Source organism: Chiloscyllium plagiosum, unplaced genomic scaffold (genome assembly GCF_037043375.1).
Source record: "Chiloscyllium plagiosum isolate Xiang-an unplaced genomic scaffold, Cpla_swu_hap1 HiC_scaffold_55, whole genome shotgun sequence".
In the NCBI taxonomy this organism is placed as follows: domain Eukaryota; kingdom Metazoa; phylum Chordata; class Chondrichthyes; order Orectolobiformes; family Hemiscylliidae; genus Chiloscyllium; species Chiloscyllium plagiosum.
In genome coordinates this window covers 555258-571522 of record NW_028270194.1, presented here as the reverse complement: position 1 = coordinate 571522, position 16265 = coordinate 555258, and the positions used below count along the sequence as shown (strand labels likewise).

General features: G+C 56.3%; 5 non-coding genes across 5 annotated transcripts; all 5 read right to left on the bottom strand.

Moving 5' to 3' along the window:
• Positions 1-2047: 2047 nt before the first annotated feature.
• Positions 2048-2120, bottom strand: trnaa-ugc (transfer RNA alanine (anticodon UGC)). The gene has a single exon. It is a non-coding gene; the product is annotated as a tRNA-Ala (tRNA).
• A 1185-nt stretch (positions 2121-3305) lies between these two features.
• Positions 3306-3378, bottom strand: trnaa-ugc (transfer RNA alanine (anticodon UGC)). Its single transcript has one exon. It is a non-coding gene; the product is annotated as a tRNA-Ala (tRNA).
• A 1185-nt stretch (positions 3379-4563) lies between these two features.
• Positions 4564-4636, bottom strand: trnaa-ugc (transfer RNA alanine (anticodon UGC)). Its single transcript has one exon. It is a non-coding gene; the product is annotated as a tRNA-Ala (tRNA).
• Positions 4637-13233: 8597 nt separating this feature from the next.
• Positions 13234-13306, bottom strand: trnaa-ugc (transfer RNA alanine (anticodon UGC)). The gene has a single exon. It is a non-coding gene; the product is annotated as a tRNA-Ala (tRNA).
• Positions 13307-14491: 1185 nt separating this feature from the next.
• trnaa-ugc (transfer RNA alanine (anticodon UGC)) lies at positions 14492-14564 on the bottom strand. The gene has a single exon. It is a non-coding gene; the product is annotated as a tRNA-Ala (tRNA).
• Between the last annotated feature and the right edge of the window lie 1701 nt (positions 14565-16265).

The following is a 16265-nucleotide window of genomic DNA, read 5'->3' as shown; positions in this document are numbered from 1 at the left end:
CTTTCAAGGAGCTGACTTTCACCCGAAGAGAAAAAAACGTCAACGCCGCTGGCGTTTGCCTTCGCCGCGCAGCTCGACTTTCTTCCTACGCTGCACCCTGAAATGGCGGGACCGGCCTATTGCTCACGCGTGAAGCTTTTGATCTTTCGGGACCACTCTCAGGGAGGCGGCGTACGCAAACGGTGTTCCGGCTGCTGCAAACCAGCCGAGTGAGAGGTTGCACTTGCCGTTTTAAAAGTAAGTGGAGAATGCGGGCATCGATCCCGCTACCTCTCGCATGCGAAGCAAGCGCTCTACCATTTGAGCTAATCCCCCCATTGACCAGCAGGCCCTGCTTTCACTACTTCCGCAGTGGATCCTGAGCACTCACGCTCCGGGATGTGCAGGAAATCCTCTCATCTGTCGGACGGCTGAGACCAAACATTGCTGATGCCAGTCTCGATGAAACAACCAACCTGTCGGAGGAGCAGCAGCGGCAGCTGGTGGACTCAGGCGAGGCGGAAGGCCACATGGACGAGGAAAGACGTGCTGAGGAGATGGCAATTGCTGATTGGAGGTCGAAATGACTTCAACCTTGGCGCAGCCACCACGAGCGTGAGGTGACGTCGCAGGGCCCCGCCTGACTGATAGAAGACTTCATTTGGTTGCAGTGAGCACAAAGTGCTTTTGTGCGTTTGTGTTGAAAAAAGCAGAGGAAGTCTGGAGAGGAATGCAGTGGTGTTTGTCGAGGTTCGTCCCGAGCAGCGCCGTGACGCGGGACTCCGTGCTCTACGGCCTGTTCCCCGGGACGCACACCAAGACGAACATCAACTGTGCCTGGAGGATCAGCAACTCGGTGAAGGACGCTCTCTGGGTGATCCGAAACCTGCTGATCTTCCAGCTGAAGGAGTTGACCACGACTGAGTGCTGCAGACTGGCACATTCCAAGGTCCAGGACTACGTGTTGAGGGATGCGCTGAAGCTTGGGGCAGCTGCTGCCAAGGCGCGGTGGGGAAAGACCACTGTGTAAAGTCTGCCTGCCTAACGAAGAACAGGGGGCCCATGCAGTCATTTGGGCTCTGCTGACGCCTCAGCTATTTGTATGGGCATATGATTGAAAAATGTACAGACCTGTATAAAAATGATAAATTCTGATCTCTGTATCTACATGTTTACATAAGTATGGCATGACCAACTGTACAGACCATCAAATTATTTTATGAATAAAGTATATTTTTGAAATTAAAAAAAAGTTGAAAAAAGGCACCCTGCTGGCCGTCAGCTGCAGCCGCGGCAGGGAGACAGCTGACTGGTTGCAGAGGGGCAAGGGTGTGTGCCGATGCGTCCTGAAAGCGTTGTCGCGTTTTCAGCTCATCTGTGTTACTGTGGCCCGCGTGCTGGTGAATGCGCACTCTTTCCAAAAAGCAGCTGAGGCCCCTTCGAGCCGGCGATCTAAGGAATGACAGATTTGCGACAGACTACAGTCCTCCGCTCTACCAGCTGAGCTATCGAAGGAGAACCCAGCAGTGCCTCTCCCTTGCTGATGCTTTGCCGCGCTCCTCCACTAATGTCACGCTGTTGTCTCCCTGAAAATCTGTCACTCTGGGAGATCCTGAGCCACTGGCTGATCTCCACAGATTCGGCCAGTGCTGGCATGAAGAAATCGTCTTGAGTGCTCATCCGAAACTGCCAGATTCTACCGGTACAGTACCTGACTCGCAGCTTCATGTACACGTCAGGTTAGGGTTTGGGCCGCAACTTACCGACTGGTTCAAGTTGCCTCCCAACACGTCCAGGACGTGCCCGCTGACCTCAGGCAGCTCACCCACCGCCGGTGTGATCCTTTCAAGGAGCTGACTTTCACCCGCAGAGATAAAAACGTCAACGCCGCTGGCGTTTGCCTTCGCCGCGCAGCTCGACTTTCTTCCTACGCTGGACCGGCCTGTCGCTCACGCGTGAAGCTTTTGATCTTTCGGGACCACTCTCAGGGAGGCGGCGTACGCAAACGGTATTCCGGCTGCTGCAGACCAGCCGAGTGAGAGGTTGCACTTGCCGTTTTAAAAGCAAGTGGAGAATGCGGGCATCGATCCCGCTACCTCTCGCATGCAAAGCGAGCGCTCTACCATTTGAGCTAATCCCCCAGTTGGACAGCCAGCCCTGACTTCACTCCTTCCGCAGTGGATCCTAAGCAGCCACGCTCCGGGATGTGCAGGAAATTCTCTCATCCGTCGGACGGCTGAGACCAAACATTGCTGATGCCGGTCTCGGTGAAACGACCAACTTGTCGGAGGAGCAGCAGCGGCAGCTGGTGGACTCAGGCGAGGCGGAACGACACATGGACGAGGAAAGAAGTGCTGAGGAGATGGCAATTGCTGACTGGAGGTCGAAACGACTTCAACCTTGGCGCAGCCACCACGAGCGTGAGGTGACGTCGCAGGGCCCCGCCTGACTGATAGAAGACTTCATTTGGTTGCAGTGAGCACAAAGCGCTTTTGTGTGTTGGGGTTGAAAAAAGGGCACCCTGCTGGCCGTCAGCTGCAACCGCGGCAGGGAGACAGCTGACTCGTTGCAGAGAGGCAAGGGTGTGTGCCGATGCGTCCTGAAAGCGTTGTCGCGTTTTCAGCTCATCTGTGTTGCTGTGGCCCGCGTGCTGGTGAATGCGCACTCTTTCCAAAAAGCAGCCGAGGCTCCTTCGAGCCGGCGATCTAAGGAACGACAGATTTGCGACAGACCACAGTCCTCCGCTCTACCAGCTGAGCTATCGAAGGAGAGCCCAGCAGTGCCTCTCCCTTGCTGATGCTTTGCTGCGCACCTCCACTAATGTCACGCCATTGTCTCCCTGAAAATCTGTCACTCTGGGAGATCCTGAGCCACTGGCTGATCTCCACAGATTCGGCCTGTGCTGGCATGAAAAAATCGTCTTGAGTGCTGATCCGAAACTGCCAGATTCTGCCGGTACAGTACCTGACTCTCGCAGCTTCACGTACACGTCAGGTTAGGGTTTGGGCCGCAGCTTACCGACTGGTTCAAGTTGCCTCCCAACACGTCCGGACGTGCTGCCCGCTGACCTCAGGCAGCTACACCCACCGCCGGTGTGATTCTTTCAAGGAGCTGACTTTCACCCGCAGAGATAAAAACGTCAACGCCGCTGGCGTTTGCCTTCGCCGCGCAGCTCGACTTTCTTCCTACGCTGGACCGGCCTGTCGCTCACGCGTGAAGCTTTTGATCTTTCGGGACCACTCTCAGGGAGACGGCGTACGCAAACGGTATTCCGGCTGCTGCAGACCAGCCGAGTGAGAGGTTGCACTTGCCGTTTTAAAAGCAAGTGGAGAATGCGGGCATCGATCCCGCTACCTCTCGCATGCAAAGCGAGCGCTCTACCATTTGAGCTAATCCCCCAGTTGGACAGCCAGCCCTGACTTCACTCCTTCCGCAGTGGATCCTAAGCAGCCACGCTCCGGGATGTGCAGGAAATTCTCTCATCCGTCGGACGGCTGAGACCAAACATTGCTGATGCCGGTCTCGGTGAAACGACCAACTTGTCGGAGGAGCAGCAGCGGCAGCTGGTGGACTCAGGCGAGGCGGAACGACACATGGACGAGGAAAGAAGTGCTGAGGAGATGGCAATTGCTGACTGGAGGTCGAAACGACTTCAACCTTGGCGCAGCCACCACGAGCGTGAGGTGACGTCGCAGGGCCCCGCCTGACTGATAGAAGACTTCATTTGGTTGCAGTGAGCACAAAGCGCTTTTGTGTGTTGGGGTTGAAAAAAGGGCACCCTGCTGGCCGTCAGCTGCAACCGCGGCAGGGAGACAGCTGACTCGTTGCAGAGAGGCAAGGGTGTGTGCCGATGCGTCCTGAAAGCGTTGTCGCGTTTTCAGCTCATCTGTGTTGCTGTGGCCCGCGTGCTGGTGAATGCGCACTCTTTCCAAAAAGCAGCCGAGGCTCCTTCGAGCCGGCGATCTAAGGAACGACAGATTTGCGACAGACCACAGTCCTCCGCTCTACCAGCTGAGCTATCGAAGGAGAGCCCAGCAGTGCCTCTCCCTTGCTGATGCTTTGCTGCGCACCTCCACTAATGTCACGCCATTGTCTCCCTGAAAATCTGTCACTCTGGGAGATCCTGAGCCACTGGCTGATCTCCACAGGTTCGGCCTGTGCTGGCATGAAAAAATCGTCTTGAGTGCTGATCCGAAACTGCCAGATTCTGCCGGTACAGTACCTGACTCTCGCAGCTTCACGTACACGTCAGGTTAGGGTTTGGGCCGCAGCTTACCGACTGGTTCAAGTTGCCTCCCAACACGTCCGGACGTGCTGCCCGCTGACCTCAGGCAGCTACACCCACCGCCGGTGTGATCCTTTCAAGGAGCTGACTTTCACCCGCAGAGATAAAAACGTCAACGCCGCTGGCGTTTGCCTTCGCCGCGCAGCTCGACTTTCTTCCTACGCTGGACCGGCCTGTCGCTCACGCGTGAAGCTTTTGATCTTTCGGGACCACTCTCAGGGAGACGGCGTACGCAAACGGTATTCCGGCTGCTGCAGACCAGCCGAGTGAGAGGTTGCACTTGCCGTTTTAAAAGCAAGTGGAGAATGCGGGCATCGATCCCGCTACCTCTCGCATGCAAAGCGAGCGCTCTACCATTTGAGCTAATCCCCCAGTTGGACAGCCAGCCCTGACTTCACTCCTTCCGCAGTGGATCCTAAGCAGCCACGCTCCGGGATGTGCAGGAAATTCTCTCATCCGTCGGACGGCTGAGACCAAACATTGCTGATGCCGGTCTCGGTGAAACGACCAACTTGTCGGAGGAGCAGCAGCGGCAGCTGGTGGACTCAGGCGAGGCGGAACGACACATGGACGAGGAAAGAAGTGCTGAGGAGATGGCAATTGCTGACTGGAGGTCGAAACGACTTCAACCTTGGCGCAGCCACCACGAGCGTGAGGTGACGTCGCAGGGCCCCGCCTGACTGATAGAAGACTTCATTTGGTTGCAGTGAGCACAAAGCGCTTTTGTGTGTTGGGGTTGAAAAAAGGGCACCCTGCTGGCCGTCAGCTGCAACCGCGGCAGGGAGACAGCTGACTCGTTGCAGAGAGGCAAGGGTGTGTGCCGATGCGTCCTGAAAGCGTTGTCGCGTTTTCAGCTCATCTGTGTTGCTGTGGCCCGCGTGCTGGTGAATGCGCACTCTTTCCAAAAAGCAGCCGAGGCTCCTTCGAGCCGGCGATCTAAGGAACGATAGATTTGCGACAGACCACAGTCCTCCGCTCTACCAGCTGAGCTATCGAAGGAGAGCCCAGCAGTGCCTCTCCCTTGCTGATGCTTTGCTGCGCACCTCCACTAATGTCACGCCATTGTCTCCCTGAAAATCTGTCACTCTGGGAGATCCTGAGCCACTGGCTGATCTCCACAGATTCGGCCTGTGCTGGCATGAAAAAATCGTCTTGAGTGCTGATCCGAAACTGCCAGATTCTGCCGGTACAGTACCTGACTCTCGCAGCTTCACGTACACGTCAGGTTAGGGTTTGGGCCGCAGCTTACCGACTGGTTCAAGTTGCCTCCCAACACGTCCGGACGTGCTGCCCGCTGACCTCAGGCAGCTACACCCACCGCCGGTGTGATCCTTTCAAGGAGCTGACTTTCACCCGCAGAGATAAAAACGTCAACGCCGCTGGCGTTTGCCTTCGCCGCGCAGCTCGACTTTCTTCCTACGCTGGACCGGCCTGTCGCTCACGCGTGAAGCTTTTGATCTTTCGGGACCACTCTCAGGGAGGCGGCGTACGCAAACGGTATTCCGGCTGCTGCAGACCAGCCGAGTGAGAGGTTGCACTTGCCGTTTTAAAAGCAAGTGGAGAATGCGGGCATCGATCCCGCTACCTCTCGCCTGCAAAGCGAGCGCTCTACCATTTGAGCTAATCCCCCAGTCGGACAGCCAGCCCTGACTTCACTCCTTCCGCAGTGGATCCTAAGCAGCCACGCTCCGGGATGTGCAGGAAATTCTCTCATCCGTCGGACGGCTGAGACCAAACATTGCTGATGCCGGTCTCGGTGAAACGACCAACTTGTCGGAGGAGCAGCAGCGGCAGCTGGTGGACTCAGGCGAGGCGGAACGACACATGGACGAGGAAAGAAGTGCTGAGGAGATGGCAATTGCTGACTGGAGGTCGAAACGACTTCAACCTTGGCGCAGCCACCACGAGCGTGAGGTGACGTCGCAGGGCCCCGCCTGACTGATAGAAGACTTCATTTGGTTGCAGTGAGCACAAAGCGCTTTTGTGTGTTGGGGTTGAAAAAAGGGCACCCTGCTGGCCGTCAGCTGCAACCGCGGCAGGGAGACAGCTGACTCGTTGCAGAGAGGCAAGGGTGTGTGCCGATGCGTCCTGAAAGCGTTGTCGCGTTTTCAGCTCATCTGTGTTGCTGTGGCCCGCGTGCTGGTGAATGCGCACTCTTTCCAAAAAGCAGCCGAGGCTCCTTCGAGCCGGCGATCTAAGGAACGATAGATTTGCGACAGACCACAGTCCTCCGCTCTACCAGCTGAGCTATCGAAGGAGAGCCCAGCAGTGCCTCTCCCTTGCTGATGCTTTGCTGCGCACCTCCACTAATGTCACGCCATTGTCTCCCTGAAAATCTGTCACTCTGGGAGATCCTGAGCCACTGGCTGATCTCCACAGATTCGGCCTGTGCTGGCATGAAAAAATCGTCTTGAGTGCTGATCCGAAACTGCCAGATTCTGCCGGTACAGTACCTGACTCTCGCAGCTTCACGTACACGTCAGGTTAGGGTTTGGGCCGCAGCTTACCGACTGGTTCAAGTTGCCTCCCAACACGTCCGGACGTGCTGCCCGCTGACCTCAGGCAGCTACACCCACCGCCGGTGTGATCCTTTCAAGGAGCTGACTTTCACCCGCAGAGATAAAAACGTCAACGCCGCTGGCGTTTGCCTTCGCCGCGCAGCTCGACTTTCTTCCTACGCTGGACCGGCCTGTCGCTCACGCGTGAAGCTTTTGATCTTTCGGGACCACTCTCAGGGAGGCGGCGTACGCAAACGGTATTCCGGCTGCTGCAGACCAGCCGAGTGAGAGGTTGCACTTGCCGTTTTAAAAGCAAGTGGAGAATGCGGGCATCGATCCCGCTACCTCTCGCCTGCAACGCGAGCGCTCTACCATTTGAGCTAATCCCCCAGTCGGACAGCCAGCCCTGACTTCACTCCTTCCGCAGTGGATCCTAAGCAGCCACGCTCCGGGATGTGCAGGAAATTCTCTCATCCGTCGGACGGCTGAGACCAAACATTGCTGATGCCGGTCTCGGTGAAACGACCAACTTGTCGGAGGAGCAGCAGCGGCAGCTGGTGGACTCAGGCGAGGCGGAACGACACATGGACGAGGAAAGAAGTGCTGAGGAGATGGCAATTGCTGACTGGAGGTCGAAACGACTTCAACCTTGGCGCAGCCACCACGAGCGTGAGGTGACGTCGCAGGGCCCCGCCTGACTGATAGAAGACTTCATTTGGTTGCAGTGAGCACAAAGCGCTTTTGTGTGTTGGGGTTGAAAAAAGGGCACCCTGCTGGCCGTCAGCTGCAACCGCGGCAGGGAGACAGCTGACTCGTTGTAGAGAGGCAAGGGTGTGTGCCGATGCGTCCTGAAAGCGTTGTCGCGTTTTCAGCTCATCTGTGTTGCTGTGGCCCGCGTGCTGGTGAATGCGCACTCTTTCCAAAAAGCAGCCGAGGCTCCTTCGAGCCGGCGATCTAAGGAACGACAGATTTGCGACAGACCACAGTCCTCCGCTCTACCAGCTGAGCTATCGAAGGAGAGCCCAGCAGTGCCTCTCCCTTGCTGATGCTTTGCTGCGCACCTCCACTAATGTCACGCCGTTGTCTCCCTGAAAATCTGTCACTCTGGGAGTTCCTGAGCCACTGGCTGATCTCCACAGCTTCGGCCAGTGCTGGCATGAAGAAATCGTCTTGAGTGCTCATCCGAAACTGCCAGATTCTGCCGGTACAGTACCTGACTCGCAGCTTCATGTACACGTCAGGTTAGGGTTTGGGCCGCAACTTACCGACTGGTTCAAGTTGCCTCCCAACACGTCCAGGACGTGCCCGCTGACCTCAGGCAGCTCACCCACCGCCGGTGTGATCCTTTCAAGGAGCTGACTTTCACCCGAAGAGAAAAAAACGTCAACGCCGCTGGCGTTTGCCTTCGCCGCGCAGCTCGACTTTCTTCCTACGCTGCACCCTGAAATGGCGGGACCGGCCTATTGCTCACGCGTGAACCTTTTGATCTTTCGGGACCACTCTCAGGGAGGCGGCGTACGCAAACGGTGTTCCGGCTGCTGCAAACCAGCCGAGTGAGAGGTTGCACTTGCCGTTTTAAAAGTAAGTGGAGAATGCGGGCATCGATCCCGCTACCTCTCGCATGCGAAGCAAGCGCTCTACCATTTGAGCTAATCCCCCCATTGACCAGCAGGCCCTGCTTTCACTACTTCCGCAGTGGATCCTGAGCACTCACGCTCCGGGATGTGCAGGAAATCCTCTCATCTGTCGGACGGCTGAGACCAAACATTGCTGATGCCAGTCTCGATGAAACAACCAACCTGTCGGAGGAGCAGCAGCGGCAGCTGGTGGACTCAGGCGAGGCGGAAGGCCACATGGACGAGGAAAGACGTGCTGAGGAGATGGCAATTGCTGATTGGAGGTCGAAATGACTTCAACCTTGGCGCAGCCACCACGAGCGTGAGGTGACGTCGCAGGGCCCCGCCTGACTGATAGAAGACTTCATTTGGTTGCAGTGAGCACAAAGTGCTTTTGTGCGTTTGTGTTGAAAAAAGCAGAGGAAGTCTGGAGAGGAATGCAGTGGTGTTTGTCGAGGTTCGTCCCGAGCAGCGCCGTGACGCGGGACTCCGTGCTCTACGGCCTGTTCCCCGGGACGCACACCAAGACGAACATCAACTGTGCCTGGAGGATCAGCAACTCGGTGAAGGACGCTCTCTGGGTGATCCGAAACCTGCTGATCTTCCAGCTGAAGGAGTTGACCACGACTGAGTGCTGCAGACTGGCACATTCCAAGGTCCAGGACTACGTGTTGAGGGATGCGCTGAAGCTTGGGGCAGCTGCTGCCAAGGCGCGGTGGGGAAAGACCACTGTGTAAAGTCTGCCTGCCTAACGAAGAACAGGGGGCCCATGCAGTCATTTGGGCTCTGCTGACGCCTCAGCTATTTGTATGGGCATATGATTGAAAAATGTACATACCTGTATAAAAATGATAAATTCTGATCTCTGTATCTACATGTTTACATAAGTATGGCATGACCAACTGTACAGACCATCAAATTATTTTATGAATAAAGTATATTTTTGAAATTAAAAAAAAGTTGAAAAAAGGCACCCTGCTGGCCGTCAGCTGCAGCCGCGGCAGGGAGACAGCTGACTGGTTGCAGAGGGGCAAGGGTGTGTGCCGATGCGTCCTGAAAGCGTTGTCGCGTTTTCAGCTCATCTGTGTTACTGTGGCCCGCGTGCTGGTGAATGCGCACTCTTTCCAAAAAGCAGCTGAGGCCCCTTCGAGCCGGCGATCTAAGGAATGACAGATTTGCGACAGACTACAGTCCTCCGCTCTACCAGCTGAGCTATCGAAGGAGAACCCAGCAGTGGCTGTCCCTTGCTGATGCTTTGCCGCGCTCCTCCACTAATGTCACGCTGTTGTCTCCCTGAAAATCTGTCACTCTGGGAGATCCTGAGCCACTGGCTGATCTCCACAGCTTCGGCCAGTGCTGGCATGAAGAAATCGTCTTGAGTGCTCATCCGAAACTGCCAGACTCTACCGGTACAGTACCTGACTCGCAGCTTCATGTACACGTCAGGTTAGGGTTTGGGCCGCAACTTACCGACTGGTTCAAGTTGCCTCCCAACACGTCCGGACGTGCTGCCCGCTCACCTCAGGCAGCTACACCCACCGCCGGTGTGATCCTTTCAAGGAGCTGACTTTCACCCGCAGAGATAAAAACGTCAACGCCGCTGGCGTTTGCCTTCGCCGCGCAGCTCGACTTTCTTCCTACGCTGGACCGGCCTGTCGCTCACGCGTGAAGCTTTTGATCTTTCGGGACCACTCTCAGGGAGGCGGCGTACGCAAACGGTATTCCGGCTGCTGCAGACCAGCCGAGTGAGAGGTTGCACTTGCCGTTTTAAAAGCAAGTGGAGAATGCGGGCATCGATCCCGCTACCTCTCGCCTGCAAAGCGAGCGCTCTACCATTTGAGCTAATCCCCCAGTCGGACAGCCAGCCCTGACTTCACTCCTTCCGCAGTGGATCCTAAGCAGCCACGCTCCGGGATGTGCAGGAAATTCTCTCATCCGTCGGACGGCTGAGACCAAACATTGCTGATGCCGGTCTCGGTGAAACGACCAACTTGTCGGAGGAGCAGCAGCGGCAGCTGGTGGACTCAGGCGAGGCGGAACGACACATGGACGAGGAAAGAAGTGCTGAGGAGATGGCAATTGCTGACTGGAGGTCGAAACGACTTCAACCTTGGCGCAGCCACCACGAGCGTGAGGTGACGTCGCAGGGCCCCGCCTGACTGATAGAAGACTTCATTTGGTTGCAGTGAGCACAAAGCGCTTTTGTGTGTTGGGGTTGAAAAAAGGGCACCCTGCTGGCCGTCAGCTGCAACCGCGGCAGGGAGACAGCTGACTCGTTGTAGAGAGGCAAGGGTGTGTGCCGATGCGTCCTGAAAGCGTTGTCGCGTTTTCAGCTCATCTGTGTTGCTGTGGCCCGCGTGCTGGTGAATGCGCACTCTTTCCAAAAAGCAGCCGAGGCTCCTTCGAGCCGGCGATCTAAGGAACGACAGATTTGCGACAGACCACAGTCCTCCGCTCTACCAGCTGAGCTATCGAAGGAGAGCCCAGCAGTGCCTCTCCCTTGCTGATGCTTTGCTGCGCACCTCCACTAATGTCACGCCGTTGTCTCCCTGAAAATCTGTCACTCTGGGAGATCCTGAGCCACTGGCTGATCTCCACAGCTTCGGCCAGTGCTGGCATGAAGAAATCGTCTTGAGTGCTCATCCGAAACTGCCAGATTCTACCGGTACAGTACCTGACTCGCAGCTTCATGTACACGTCAGGTTAGGGTTTGGGCCGCAACTTACCGACTGGTTCAAGTTGCCTCCCAACACGTCCAGGACGTGCCCGCTGACCTCAGGCAGCTCACCCACCGCCGGTGTGATCCTTTCAAGGAGCTGACTTTCACCCGAAGAGAAAAAAACGTCAACGCCGCTGGCGTTTGCCTTCGCCGCGCAGCTCGACTTTCTTCCTACGCTGCACCCTGAAATGGCGGGACCGGCCTATTGCTCACGCGTGAACCTTTTGATCTTTCGGGACCACTCTCAGGGAGGCGGCGTACGCAAACGGTGTTCCGGCTGCTGCAAACCAGCCGAGTGAGAGGTTGCACTTGCCGTTTTAAAAGTAAGTGGAGAATGCGGGCATCGATCCCGCTACCTCTCGCATGCGAAGCAAGCGCTCTACCATTTGAGCTAATCCCCCCATTGACCAGCAGGCCCTGCTTTCACTACTTCCGCAGTGGATCCTGAGCACTCACGCTCCGGGATGTGCAGGAAATCCTCTCATCTGTCGGACGGCTGAGACCAAACATTGCTGATGCCAGTCTCGATGAAACAACCAACCTGTCGGAGGAGCAGCAGCGGCAGCTGGTGGACTCAGGCGAGGCGGAAGGCCACATGGACGAGGAAAGACGTGCTGAGGAGATGGCAATTGCTGATTGGAGGTCGAAATGACTTCAACCTTGGCGCAGCCACCACGAGCGTGAGGTGACGTCGCAGGGCCCCGCCTGACTGATAGAAGACTTCATTTGGTTGCAGTGAGCACAAAGTGCTTTTGTGCGTTTGTGTTGAAAAAAGCAGAGGAAGTCTGGAGAGGAATGCAGTGGTGTTTGTCGAGGTTCGTCCCGAGCAGCGCCGTGACGCGGGACTCCGTGCTCTACGGCCTGTTCCCCGGGACGCACACCAAGACGAACATCAACTGTGCCTGGAGGATCAGCAACTCGGTGAAGGACGCTCTCTGGGTGATCCGAAACCTGCTGATCTTCCAGCTGAAGGAGTTGACCACGACTGAGTGCTGCAGACTGGCACATTCCAAGGTCCAGGACTACGTGTTGAGGGATGCGCTGAAGCTTGGGGCAGCTGCTGCCAAGGCGCGGTGGGGAAAGACCACTGTGTAAAGTCTGCCTGCCTAACGAAGAACAGGGGGCCCATGCAGTCATTTGGGCTCTGCTGACGCCTCAGCTATTTGTATGGGCATATGATTGAAAAATGTACATACCTGTATAAAAATGATAAATTCTGATCTCTGTATCTACATGTTTACATAAGTATGGCATGACCAACTGTACAGACCATCAAATTATTTTATGAATAAAGTATATTTTTGAAATTAAAAAAAAGTTGAAAAAAGGCACCCTGCTGGCCGTCAGCTGCAGCCGCGGCAGGGAGACAGCTGACTGGTTGCAGAGGGGCAAGGGTGTGTGCCGATGCGTCCTGAAAGCGTTGTCGCGTTTTCAGCTCATCTGTGTTACTGTGGCCCGCGTGCTGGTGAATGCGCACTCTTTCCAAAAAGCAGCTGAGGCCCCTTCGAGCCGGCGATCTAAGGAATGACAGATTTGCGACAGACTACAGTCCTCCGCTCTACCAGCTGAGCTATCGAAGGAGAACCCAGCAGTGGCTGTCCCTTGCTGATGCTTTGCCGCGCTCCTCCACTAATGTCACGCTGTTGTCTCCCTGAAAATCTGTCACTCTGGGAGATCCTGAGCCACTGGCTGATCTCCACAGCTTCGGCCAGTGCTGGCATGAAGAAATCGTCTTGAGTGCTCATCCGAAACTGCCAGATTCTACCGGTACAGTACCTGACTCGCAGCTTCATGTACACGTCAGGTTAGGGTTTGGGCCGCAACTTACCGACTGGTTCAAGTTGCCTCCCAACACGTCCGGACGTGCTGCCCGCTCACCTCAGGCAGCTACACCCACCGCCGGTGTGATCCTTTCAAGGAGCTGACTTTCACCCGCAGAGATAAAAACGTCAACGCCGCTGGCGTTTGCCTTCGCCGCGCAGCTCGACTTTCTTCCTACGCTGGACCGGCCTGTCGCTCACGCGTGAAGCTTTTGATCTTTCGGGACCACTCTCAGGGAGGCGGCGTACGCAAACGGTATTCCGGCTGCTGCAGACCAGCCGAGTGAGAGGTTGCACTTGCCGTTTTAAAAGCAAGTGGAGAATGCGGGCATCGATCCCGCTACCTCTCGCATGCAAAGCGAGCGCTCTACCATTTGAGCTAATCCCCCAGTTGGACAGCCAGCCCTGACTTCACTCCTTCCGCAGTGGATCCTAAGCAGCCACGCTCCGGGATGTGCAGGAAATTCTCTCATCCGTCGGACGGCTGAGACCAAACATTGCTGATGCCGGTCTCGGTGAAACGACCAACTTGTCGGAGGAGCAGCAGCGGCAGCTGGTGGACTCAGGCGAGGCGGAACGACACATGGACGAGGAAAGAAGTGCTGAGGAGATGGCAATTGCTGACTGGAGGTCGAAACGACTTCAACCTTGGCGCAGCCACCACGAGCGTGAGGTGACGTCGCAGGGCCCCGCCTGACTGATAGAAGACTTCATTTGGTTGCAGTGAGCACAAAGCGCTTTTGTGTGTTGGGGTTGAAAAAAGGGCACCCTGCTGGCCGTCAGCTGCAACCGCGGCAGGGAGACAGCTGACTCGTTGCAGAGAGGCAAGGGTGTGTGCCGATGCGTCCTGAAAGCGTTGTCGCGTTTTCAGCTCATCTGTGTTGCTGTGGCCCGCGTGCTGGTGAATGCGCACTCTTTCCAAAAAGCAGCCGAGGCTCCTTCGAGCCGGCGATCTAAGGAACGACAGATTTGCGACAGACCACAGTCCTCCGCTCTACCAGCTGAGCTATCGAAGGAGAGCCCAGCAGTGCCTCTCCCTTGCTGATGCTTTGCTGCGCACCTCCACTAATGTCACGCCATTGTCTCCCTGAAAATCTGTCACTCTGGGAGATCCTGAGCCACTGGCTGATCTCCACAGATTCGGCCTGTGCTGGCATGAAAAAATCGTCTTGAGTGCTGATCCGAAACTGCCAGATTCTGCCGGTACAGTACCTGACTCTCGCAGCTTCACGTACACGTCAGGTTAGGGTTTGGGCCGCAGCTTACCGACTGGTTCAAGTTGCCTCCCAACACGTCCGGACGTGCTGCCCGCTGACCTCAGGCAGCTACACCCACCGCCGGTGTGATCCTTTCAAGGAGCTGACTTTCACCCGCAGAGATAAAAACGTCAACGCCGCTGGCGTTTGCCTTCGCCGCGCAGCTCGACTTTCTTCCTACGCTGGACCGGCCTGTCGCTCACGCGTGAAGCTTTTGATCTTTCGGGACCACTCTCAGGGAGACGGCGTACGCAAACGGTATTCCGGCTGCTGCAGACCAGCCGAGTGAGAGGTTGCACTTGCCGTTTTAAAAGCAAGTGGAGAATGCGGGCATCGATCCCGCTACCTCTCGCATGCAAAGCGAGCGCTCTACCATTTGAGCTAATCCCCCAGTTGGACAGCCAGCCCTGACTTCACTCCTTCCGCAGTGGATCCTAAGCAGCCACGCTCCGGGATGTGCAGGAAATTCTCTCATCCGTCGGACGGCTGAGACCAAACATTGCTGATGCCGGTCTCGGTGAAACGACCAACTTGTCGGAGGAGCAGCAGCGGCAGCTGGTGGACTCAGGCGAGGCGGAAGGCCACATGGACGAGGAAAGAAGTGCTGAGGAGATGGCAATTGCTGACTGGAGGTCGAAACGACTTCAACCTTGGCGCAGCCACCACGAGCGTGAGGTGACGTCGCAGGGCCCCGCCTGACTGATAGAAGACTTCATTTGGTTGCAGTGAGCACAAAGCGCTTTTGTGTGTTGGGGTTGAAAAAAGGGCACCCTGCTGGCCGTCAGCTGCAACCGCGGCAGGGAGACAGCTGACTCGTTGCAGAGAGGCAAGGGTGTGTGCCGATGCGTCCTGAAAGCGTTGTCGCGTTTTCAGCTCATCTGTGTTGCTGTGGCCCGCGTGCTGGTGAATGCGCACTCTTTCCAAAAAGCAGCCGAGGCTCCTTCGAGCCGGCGATCTAAGGAACGACAGATTTGCGACAGACCACAGTCCTCCGCTCTACCAGCTGAGCTATCGAAGGAGAGCCCAGCAGTGCCTCTCCCTTGCTGATGCTTTGCTGCGCACCTCCACTAATGTCACGCCGTTGTCTCCCTGAAAATCTGTCACTCTGGGAGATCCTGAGCCACTGGCTGATCTCCACAGCTTCGGCCAGTGCTGGCATGAAGAAATCGTCTTGAGTGCTCATCCGAAACTGCCAGATTCTACCGGTACAGTACCTGACTCGCAGCTTCATGTACACGTCAGGTTAGGGTTTGGGCCGCAACTTACCGACTGGTTCAAGTTGCCTCCCAACACGTCCAGGACGTGCCCGCTGACCTCAGGCAGCTCACCCACCGCCGGTGTGATCCTTTCAAGGAGCTGACTTTCACCCGAAGAGAAAAAAACGTCAACGCCGCTGGCGTTTGCCTTCGCCGCGCAGCTCGACTTTCTTCCTACGCTGCACCCTGAAATGGCGGGACCGGCCTATTGCTCACGCGTGAACCTTTTGATCTTTCGGGACCACTCTCAGGGAGGCGGCGTACGCAAACGGTGTTCCGGCTGCTGCAAACCAGCCGAGTGAGAGGTTGCACTTGCCGTTTTAAAAGTAAGTGGAGAATGCGGGCATCGATCCCGCTACCTCTCGCATGCGAAGCAAGCGCTCTACCATTTGAGCTAATCCCCCCATTGACCAGCAGGCCCTGCTTTCACTACTTCCGCAGTGGATCCTGAGCACTCACGCTCCGGGATGTGCAGGAAATCCTCTCATCTGTCGGACGGCTGAGACCAAACATTGCTGATGCCAGTCTCGATGAAACAACCAACCTGTCGGAGGAGCAGCAGCGGCAGCTGGTGGACTCAGGCGAGGCGGAAGGCCACATGGACGAGGAAAGACGTGCTGAGGAGATGGCAATTGCTGATTGGAGGTCGAAATGACTTCAACCTTGGCGCAGCCACCACGAGCGTGAGGTGACGTCGCAGGGCCCCGCCTGACTGATAGAAGACTTCATTTGGTTGCAGTGAGCACAAAGTGCTTTTGTGCGTTTGTGTTGAAAAAAGCAGAGGAAGTCTGGAGAGGAATGCAGTGGTGTTTGTCGAGGTTCGTCCCGAGCAGCGC